Here is a 9,245-nt window from a genome sequence, read left to right on the forward strand (position 1 = left end):
TTGGTATTTTTTTTTTTTTAGAGACAGGATCTTACCATGTTGCCCAGGCTGATCTCAAATTCCTGGGCTCAAGTGATCCTCTTGCCTCAGCCTCCCAAAGTCCTGGGATTACAGGCGTGAGCCACTGCACCCTGGCCTTTATCATCTATTAAAGTTTCCACCTTCCAATACCATTACGTATGGTAATTAAATTTCAACATGAGTTTTGATGAGGATGTTCAAACCCATTTTTCATACTTCCTAGGATTAAATTCAGGGTGGAAGGGATATACAATGAATTTCAGTTCCAGATGTGTACAGCAATAGAGAGGCCTAGGAAATTGTTGGCCTCCCTGAGGCCTCACCCAGGACAAGCAGTGGAGAGAGGATGGCTCAGGAATCACCGCTGTCAGCAGTTACTCCCAAGATTTGACCCAGGCTCAGCGGGGTTTCCTGCGGCTGGAATAGAAGTGAGAATGCCTCAGTCATGTTCCCCAGCTCCTCCTGGCTCCTGACAATCCTGGGGCCAGAGAATTGACCATTCAAGACAAATGGATTAATGGCCCAGCGGGTCAAGACACACAGGTAACAGCAGAGAGCAACCTGTACTGCATTTCCTTGAAAAGAGTCAGTTAAGGCAGGCGCTGACCCCGGCAGAGTGAGTAGCTCAGCCAGAACATCATTCTACAGCTCGTTTTGTTCTATCTTATTCATCTCGGTCTGATTTAACTAATTTTGCCGGATTCTAGTTCTCATCTAAGTTTTTATTAAGGGTTATAACTGTGATAGAAAAAATAAGTAAACATATATAAGAAGAAAATGGGAGCTACAGGTTTTATCTTTGCCTCCTCTCTCTTCTCTATTTAAACATAAGCACAAACACACTAATAATATGTTCACTGCCAAAGTATCTCCGTATTAATTACTCACCTTGAAAATTACCAACTCTCTGTAGAACTGGGCCGAGCCAGTATTGTAAAATAGGCAACATCTATTTAATATCTTATATTGTTACAGTACTTTGGAATTTTGAATGGGCTTTCAAATAAGTTAAAGTAATAGAAATAACCTTTCAAGAAAGATCAAGCAGATTTTATGTCCCTCGTTAGACATATAAGAAAAGAGACTGGCCGGGCACGGTGGCTAACGCCTGTAATCCCAGCACTTTGGGAGGCCGAGGCAGGGGATTCACGAGGTCAGGAGATCAAGACCATCCTGGCTAACACAGTGAAACCCTGTCTCTACTAAAAATACAAAAAATTAGCCAGGCGTGGTGGCGGAGCCTGTAGTCCCAGCTACTTGGGAGGCTGAGGCAGGAGAATGGTGTGAACCCAGGAGGCAGAGCTTGCAGTGAGCCGAGATCGCGGCACTGCACTCCAGCCTGGGCGATAGAGCCAGACTCCATCAAAAAAAAAAAAAAAAGAAAAGAAAAGAAAAGAAAAGATACTGACTTGCCCAACACGTCCTATCTAATAAATGATGGAACTGAGACTGGAACCAAAACGTTCAGATTCTGAATCCAGGGTATTTCTTTCCATCATTTATTGGGTCAGATGATGATTTCTAAAGCATTTTTTCACCCTGAAACTTCAGGATTCCTTGATTTATTTTGTCATTTCCAACAGTCAGGCACCCATCCTCTCACTTGCCATCTGGCTGCACAGAGATTGCTCTTCACTGCCACCTAGGCCCACCCTGATCTTAACAGTGCCCAGCACCTAGTCACTTCCCCCAAAGCACCCATCCCCAGTCCCAGCGGAAAATACACTTATTTGGTGTTTCATGTTCAGAGACCTTCTCTACCTGTGCTGTCCAATAGAAATAAAATGTGAGCCACACATTTAATTTAAACTTTTTTGTCAGCCACATTGAAAGAAGTGAGATTAATTTTAATGCTATATTTTGTTTAGCCCAATATAGTCAAAATATTATTTCAAAATCAATATAAAAGTTGGGATATTTTATAATCTTTTTTGTACCAAATGTGTGTATTTTAGACTTACAGCACATTTCAGTTCAAACTAGCTACGTTTTAAGTACTCGATAGCCACTAGTAGCCACCATATTCGACTATTTTTATTTATTTTTAATCTTTTACCACATCTTTTTAAATTTATATTTTATTTCAATAGTTTTTAGGGAACAGGTGGTATTTGGTTACATGGATAAGTTCTTTAGTGGTTATTTCTAAGATTTTGCCATACCCATCACCTGAGCAGTGTGTATTGTACCCAGTATGTAGTCTTTTATTCCTCACCCCCGTCTCACCCTTCTCCCCAAGTCCCCAAAGTCTATTGTATCATTCTTATGTCTTTGCATCCTCATAGCTTAACTCCCGCTTGTAAGTGAGAACCTACAAGCTTTGGTTTTCCACTCCTGAGTTACTTCACTTAGAATAATGGTCTCCAACGCCACCCGGCTTGCTGCAAATGCCATTATTTTGTTCCCTTTCATGGCTGAGTAGTATTCCATGGTGTGTGGGTGTGGGTGGGTGTGTGTGGGGGTATATAAATTCCATGGTGTATGTGTGTGTGTGTGTGTGTGTGTGTGTGTGTGTATATATATATATGTTCTTTATCCACTCATTGGTTGATGGGCATTTAGGCTGGTTCCATATTTTTGCAATTGCAGATTCTGCTGCTATAAAATGGGTGTACAAGTGTCTTTTTCATATAAAGACTTCTTTTCCTCTGGGTAGATACCCAGTAGTGGGTTTGCTGGATCAAATGGTAGTTCTACTTTTAGTTCTTTAAGGACTCTCCATACTGTTTTCCATTGTGGTTGTATTTGTTTACATTCCCACCAGCAGTGTAAAGGTGTTCCCTTTTCACCACATCCATGCCAATATCTATAATCTTTTTATTTTTTAATTATGGCCATTCTTACAGGAGTAAGGTGGTATCACATTGTGGTTTTGATTTGCATTTCTGATAATCAGTGATATTGAGCATTTTTTCATATGTTTGTTGGCCATTTGCATATCTTCTTATGAGAATTGTCTATTCATGTCCTTAACCCACTTTTTGATGGGATTACTTCTTTTTTCCTTGCTGATTTGTTTGAGTTCCTTGTAGATCCTAGATATTAGTCCTTTGTTGGATGCATAGTTTGTGGAGATTTTCTCCCACTCTGTGGGTTGTCTGCTCTGCTGACTATTTCTTTTGCTGTGCAGAAGCTTTTTAGTTTCATTAAGTCCCATCTATTTATCTTTGTTTTTGTTGCATTTACTTTTGGGTTCCTGGTCATGAACTCTTTGCCTAAGCCAATGCCTAGAAGAGTTTTTCCAGTGTTGTCTTGTTTTGGTCCTCTTTAGAAGGTGGTTTCATAATCAGCTATAAAACTCCAACAGGTGCTTTTAAATGCAGGTTTCTGATAACTTTGGAGATTGTGACGTCAGAAAAGAGGAAAACTTTCAGGACCCACAGAGAACTGAAATGTTCATGAATATCAAGCAGAACAGGAATTAATTGCATGGACTAAACTAATAGAAGTCTGAAATAATCTTTTTAAATTGTGCTTAAAATGTTGCTGATCCTTTGTTTTGTTTTTCAGAGTCAACAACACTTTTAAGCTATTTACAGCCTTTAACAATTGAGTAAAGTATACTCCTATGAGCAAAATTTGAAGCATATTCATTTCTCTCTAACTGATTTCTCCAGAACTTAGAAACTATTTGTGGGTATTTTTAACTTATGACAATTTGTTATTTACATAAGTGCAGTAAGAATCTGTTTTCTGTAACAGGACACAATTGGAAAAACCGGTTATTTTACCGAGGCTTTGACAGGGATGGTATGCTTTCCTTTAAGGAATCAAACTTGACTTACGGAGCCAATAAAAGCCCCTTGGAAAAACTGACCTCATACCTTTGTCTACACAGTCCCTCTACAGGGTTCCTGACCTGTGGCAAGTAAAGAATGTCACTTTCTGACAGGCCCAGGAGCCCCAAGTTTATCTTGGGACCTCAAGAGAAGAGGAATTTACTCAACTCATAGGTATTTGATGGTACAAATCCATGACTGGGCTTGGCTTTTAAAAAGTCTCATCGGAGAGTCCTTCTATGGAACAAAGTTCCATCAAAGCCAATTTATAAGCCTATGTAAATGTTTTTGCTGCACTGTATACAAATAATTAGGCCGAGTATAATAAAGCAAACCAGTCCTACCATGATTTATCTTTAGTAAAAATGGGAAAGTTGAGAGAAAAATTATGCTTCAAAAACTGTAGTATACCTGTTGTTCGATTCTAGTCTTCCCTAATGTTTTTCAGTTTTTATTATTTTCTACAGTTTGGACTGAATTCTAATTTTTCTTGGCTACAAGTCTTCAAAATAATGTTTTCAATTTTTTCTCTTCTTTTTTCCCCCATTTTTCCTAATTTGGAGTCACTGAAACCTAAGCTGTGCTTTCCTGTGAACTGAAGCCAGACAACTTAAACTTCAGAGGAAAATAACAGCAACTTGTGTACATACATAAGCCACTTTCATACCTGCCCACTGACTTAAGGACTTCAGAGTTGTGTGGCCTATATCGATTTGCCAGGATTGTTCTTTTGCTTGTTGTTGTTTTTCTCTCTTCTTCCCCCTATTTTCTCTTCAAAGGACATAAGACTTCACAACCTTTTAAAAATGAGCTTTCCTGATAACTCAGGACCTACCCATCTAGGAACAAACCATCCTAACCAGGAGAGATCAGATGAAACCTGAGACCACAGACTCATTTTCTTCTAAAATGCTTTCTCCAAAAGATTTTAAATAAGAAAAGCAGGGAAATATGAAAGGAAAATTTCTTGGGTCCCCAAAATTACTAAGCTAAAGAGAAAAGTCAAGCTGGGAACTGCTTAGGGCAAACCTGCCTCCCATTCTATTCAAAGTCACCCCTCTGCTCACTGAGATAAATGCGTATCTGATTGACTCCTTTGGAGAAGCTAATCAGAAACTCAAAAGAATGCAACCATTTGTCTCTTATCTACCTATGACCTGGAAACCCCCTCCCCATTTTGAGTTGACCCACCTTTCCAGGCAGAACCAATCTTCATCTTACATACGTTGATTGATGTCTCCTATCTCCCTAAAAATGTATAAAACCAAACTGTGCTCTGACCACCCTGGGCACATGTCATCAGGACCTCCTAAGGCTGTATCATGGGCACATGTCCTCAATCTTGGCCAAATAAACTTTCTAGATTAACTGAAACCTGTCTCAGATTTTTGGGGTTCACATAATCAACCTTCTGAATTCTTTGGCAATTCAGAGATTTCTTTTTGGTTTTGATCCATTGCTGGAGAATTAGTGTGATCTTTTGGAGTTGTTATAGAACCTTGTTTTGTCATATTACCAGAATTACTTTTCTGGCTCCTTCTCATTTGGGTAGACTATTTCAGTGGAAAGATCTAGAACTCAAGAGCTGCCGTTCAGATTCTTTTGTCCCATGGGGTGATCCCTTGATGTGGTGTTCTCCCCTTCCCCTAAGGATGGGGCTTCCTGAGAGTCGAACTGCAATGATTGTTATTTCCCTTCTGGGACTAGCCACCCAGCGGGGCTGCCAGGCTCTGGGCTGCTGGTGGGGAATGTCTGCAAAGAGCCCTGGGATATGATCTGTCTTTAGGTTTCCTAGTGAAGGATACCAGCACCTGCTTGGACCGGAGAGTTTTAAATGGTGACTGTTAATGTGAGCTTTTGATGTCCTAAGGCAAAGGTGTGGCCTAACATAGTTGTTTTTTTTTTTTTTCTTTTCCCTGTCTATAGAGTGAATATTTTGGAGTATATGAAATTGTGCTATACCAGGTCATATCAGCTCCAAGCTCCCTTGAAGCATTTGTCTTAAGCCTCAATTCAAACCTGGCTCTGCCCGTAACTGGTTGTTTGACCTTGAGCAACTGACTTAACCTCTCTGGGCCTCTTATTTCCTCACCTACAAAACCAGAATACTATGATATATTTTCAGTACTTTTGTGTGAGTTAAATTTAATATTCTGTATAGGGACCTATCACTGTGCCTGTCCTATATATCCACCCTTCAACAACAGCAATTCCTGATTGCCTTCTCCTCCCTCTTTGCTGTTCAGTCATGCTCCACCTTTTATGACTAGATCAGCTTGGCACATAGCCACCGCTTGGGGAGGAGAAAAAGAAGTGACCTCCTCAGTAGCCCCTGGACATCCATGTAACAGCATACCCATGACCACCTGTGCTAGGTTGAATAGAGTCATCCTGAAACTCATATCCACCAGAAAAGTGAATGAATGTGGCCTTATTTGAAAACAGGGTCTTTGCAGATGTAATCAAGATGAGATCCAACCAGATTAGAGTGGAGCCTAGATCCAATGATTAGTGTCCTTAAAGGGAGGCCAAGTGAAGACACAGGGGAACACCTAACAAAGCCTGTGTGATGATGGAGGCAGAGATTGGAGAGATATGTTTACCGCCCAAGAAGTGCCAAGGATTGCTGGCAATACCAGAAGCTAGGAAGGGGTGACAGGTGATTCTTCCCTAGAGCTTTCAAGAGTATGGCCCTGCTGGTACCTTGATTTTTAATTTCTAACCTCTAAAACTGAAAGCTAATACATTTCCATTGTTTTAAACCATCCAGTTGGCAGTAATGTGTGATGGTGGTCCTAGGAAATGAATACAGAAGAATAATCTCTCACTATTTTTACCTCTTAGGTTAGTTAGAGAGTGGACACGTGACCCAGAGAAGGCAGCAGCCGGAGAGGTATGTTTTGATGGAACAAGGAAGGTATTGTGTGAGAAATCACTGGTTCTGCCAAGACCAGCTCTGTCATGGAGACCCTCACCCAGTAGTGCTAGAGGAATTAAAAACACACACACAGAAATAGAGAGTGCAGAGTGGGAATCAGGAGGCTGACAGTCTTCAGAGCTGAGAGCCATGAACAGAGTTTTACCCACATATTTATTGAGAGCAAGCCAGTGATAAGTATTGTTTCTATAGATTATAGATTAACTAAAACGGGAAATAAAGGGATGGGCTCTGGCTAGTTATCTGCAGCAGGAACATGTCCATAAGGCGTAGACGCTTATGCTATTGTTTGTGGTTCAGGAACATGTTAAGCAATTTTCTGCCCTGAGTGGGTCAGCTGTTCTTGCCCTCGTTCCAGTAAACCAACAACCTTCAGTGTGGGCATCATAGCCATCATGAGCATGTCACAGTGCTGCAGAGATATTGTTTATGGCCAGTTTGGGGGCCTGTGTATGGCTAGATTTGGGGGCCCATACCCAATATGTCCCCCTTTTTGTTTTTGCAAGACAATAAAAACAAAGGCAGCTTTATCATGGTGAGCTACTTCTCGCGGGAGTCGGGATCTGCATCTGCAGACTATACAAAGACAAACAACACAGATTAATAACACAATCATCATTGAAATCACAGAGCATCCAAGTGTTTTTATCCATTTTAATGGGTTAATAGCTGCTAATCCATCTGCAGCTCCTTCAAGCCCTCCAGTTCCTGGCATTAAGGTCAGGTGTGCCTGGGATACTTTAAATATTTGTTCTTTTAATTTTGCAATATCCAAAGACAAGTTTGTAGAGTGTCCTTCTAGATGCTTTTTTATTCTTTCCCAAATTTTGATCTTATTAAGAGCCGTTAATAGTTTCCACAAATCCTGATGTTTAGCTCCTAGAGGGGGCCATATCATTTAATGTTGAGGTGCCACTATACTGCCATGTTTCCAGATAATAGGAACTCTTGCCATACTTCTTACCATTTCTATCATCTAACCATTTTGTTCAGACCAGCTGAACATAGTGTGGCTGTGGCACACAGACTGAGTGATGCAATTCAAGCTAAACATCCCTTTAGGGGACCAATAAATAATGATCCCATGGGAATCCTTGCACAGCACCTCTGCCTGTTCTGCAATACAGTCTTCCCAAACAAGTACATTCATTTTTTCTGACCAGATCCAATCCTGTTTACAAATAGGTTTTTGAGGGTGATATACCTCAATTATAGGAATAGATTTATTATGGTAAATACTGAGACCAGAAAGCATGTGTAACTGTGTCACAGAGTGATTACATCCAGGCATTATTGCCAGCCAAGATTGATAGCGAGGGGGTAGGCAACTGGTGGCCTTTCCCAAACAGATAGGCGGATGTTCAAATCCTAAAGAAATATTCATAACAGTTCCTTTCTCATGTGGGTGAGATGGGTCTCTATCATCTGTAGGACCGAGCATCCAAGAGCTATCATTAGCGTATACTTCCAATGGGGGTCCAACCAAGTTACAGGCCATAGAAGTGGTGGAAAAGGTAAATATGCCCAATACGTATAATTGTTCTCTGTGTCAGCCCTTGCTAAAGGAATACTCATGGCAATGGTGATCACTGCTATCATGGCTATCATTAAATTACTCATTGTGACTGGTTGCCCTGCTTTTCTCAGGTTTTCTTCTGCCATCTGTGACAGCTTCTTGATCTGTCCCCGGGTAGGTGGCTGCATTCAACAGTTGTTGCTTGTGACAGTTGGGGTCCTCCTCAGTGTCAACTTGGACAACACTGCCACCGGTGGGTCTTTGGGATCCTCCTAAAAGCTCTTCCCGGGTATCTGGCTCATAGTAAGGCTTTAGATGTCTTGATGGTACCCAAATTGGCTGTTGATTCAGTCCTGGAAAAACACAAGCATAACCTCTACCCCAAGTTATTATTTTACCTATTTCCCAACTTTTTGTTATTGGATATCTCCACCAAAACAGTTGTTCTGCTTCTGTCTTTGCAGCTGGTTTCTGTAAATGCTGTTCAGCTGCTGTTGTAGCTACTGAACAGATGCTATTCATCTGGCCTTTAGGTAGTCTCAAAAAATTTAAAGTCAATAATGCTAGATTCAATTGCATATGTGGTGTCCTGTAGTCCCTATTTCCCCCCTTTTGCTTTTGCAACTGCTGTTTTGGGGAGAGATTCATTCTTTCCACTATGGCTTGTCCTTGAGAGTTATATGGGATACCAGTAATGAGTTTAATATTCCATATAGAGAAAAATGTAGCTAGAGTTTGGCTAGTAGAGCCTGGGGCATTATCCATTTTAATAGAAGCTGGAATGCCCAACACTGCAAAACACTGCAAAAGGTGACGTTTAACACAGGTAGAAGACTCTCCTGACTGGCATGTAGCCCAAAGTGAGAAAAGGTGTCCACACATACATGTATATAAGCTAGTCTCCCAAACAAGGGAACATGGGTGACATCCATTTGCCAAAGAGAATTAGGTCCCAATCCTCGAGGATTAACTCCTCCTGTAAAAGATGAGG

This window comes from Chlorocebus sabaeus, chromosome 14 (assembly GCF_047675955.1).
Source record: "Chlorocebus sabaeus isolate Y175 chromosome 14, mChlSab1.0.hap1, whole genome shotgun sequence".
NCBI lineage: Eukaryota > Metazoa > Chordata > Mammalia > Primates > Cercopithecidae > Chlorocebus > Chlorocebus sabaeus.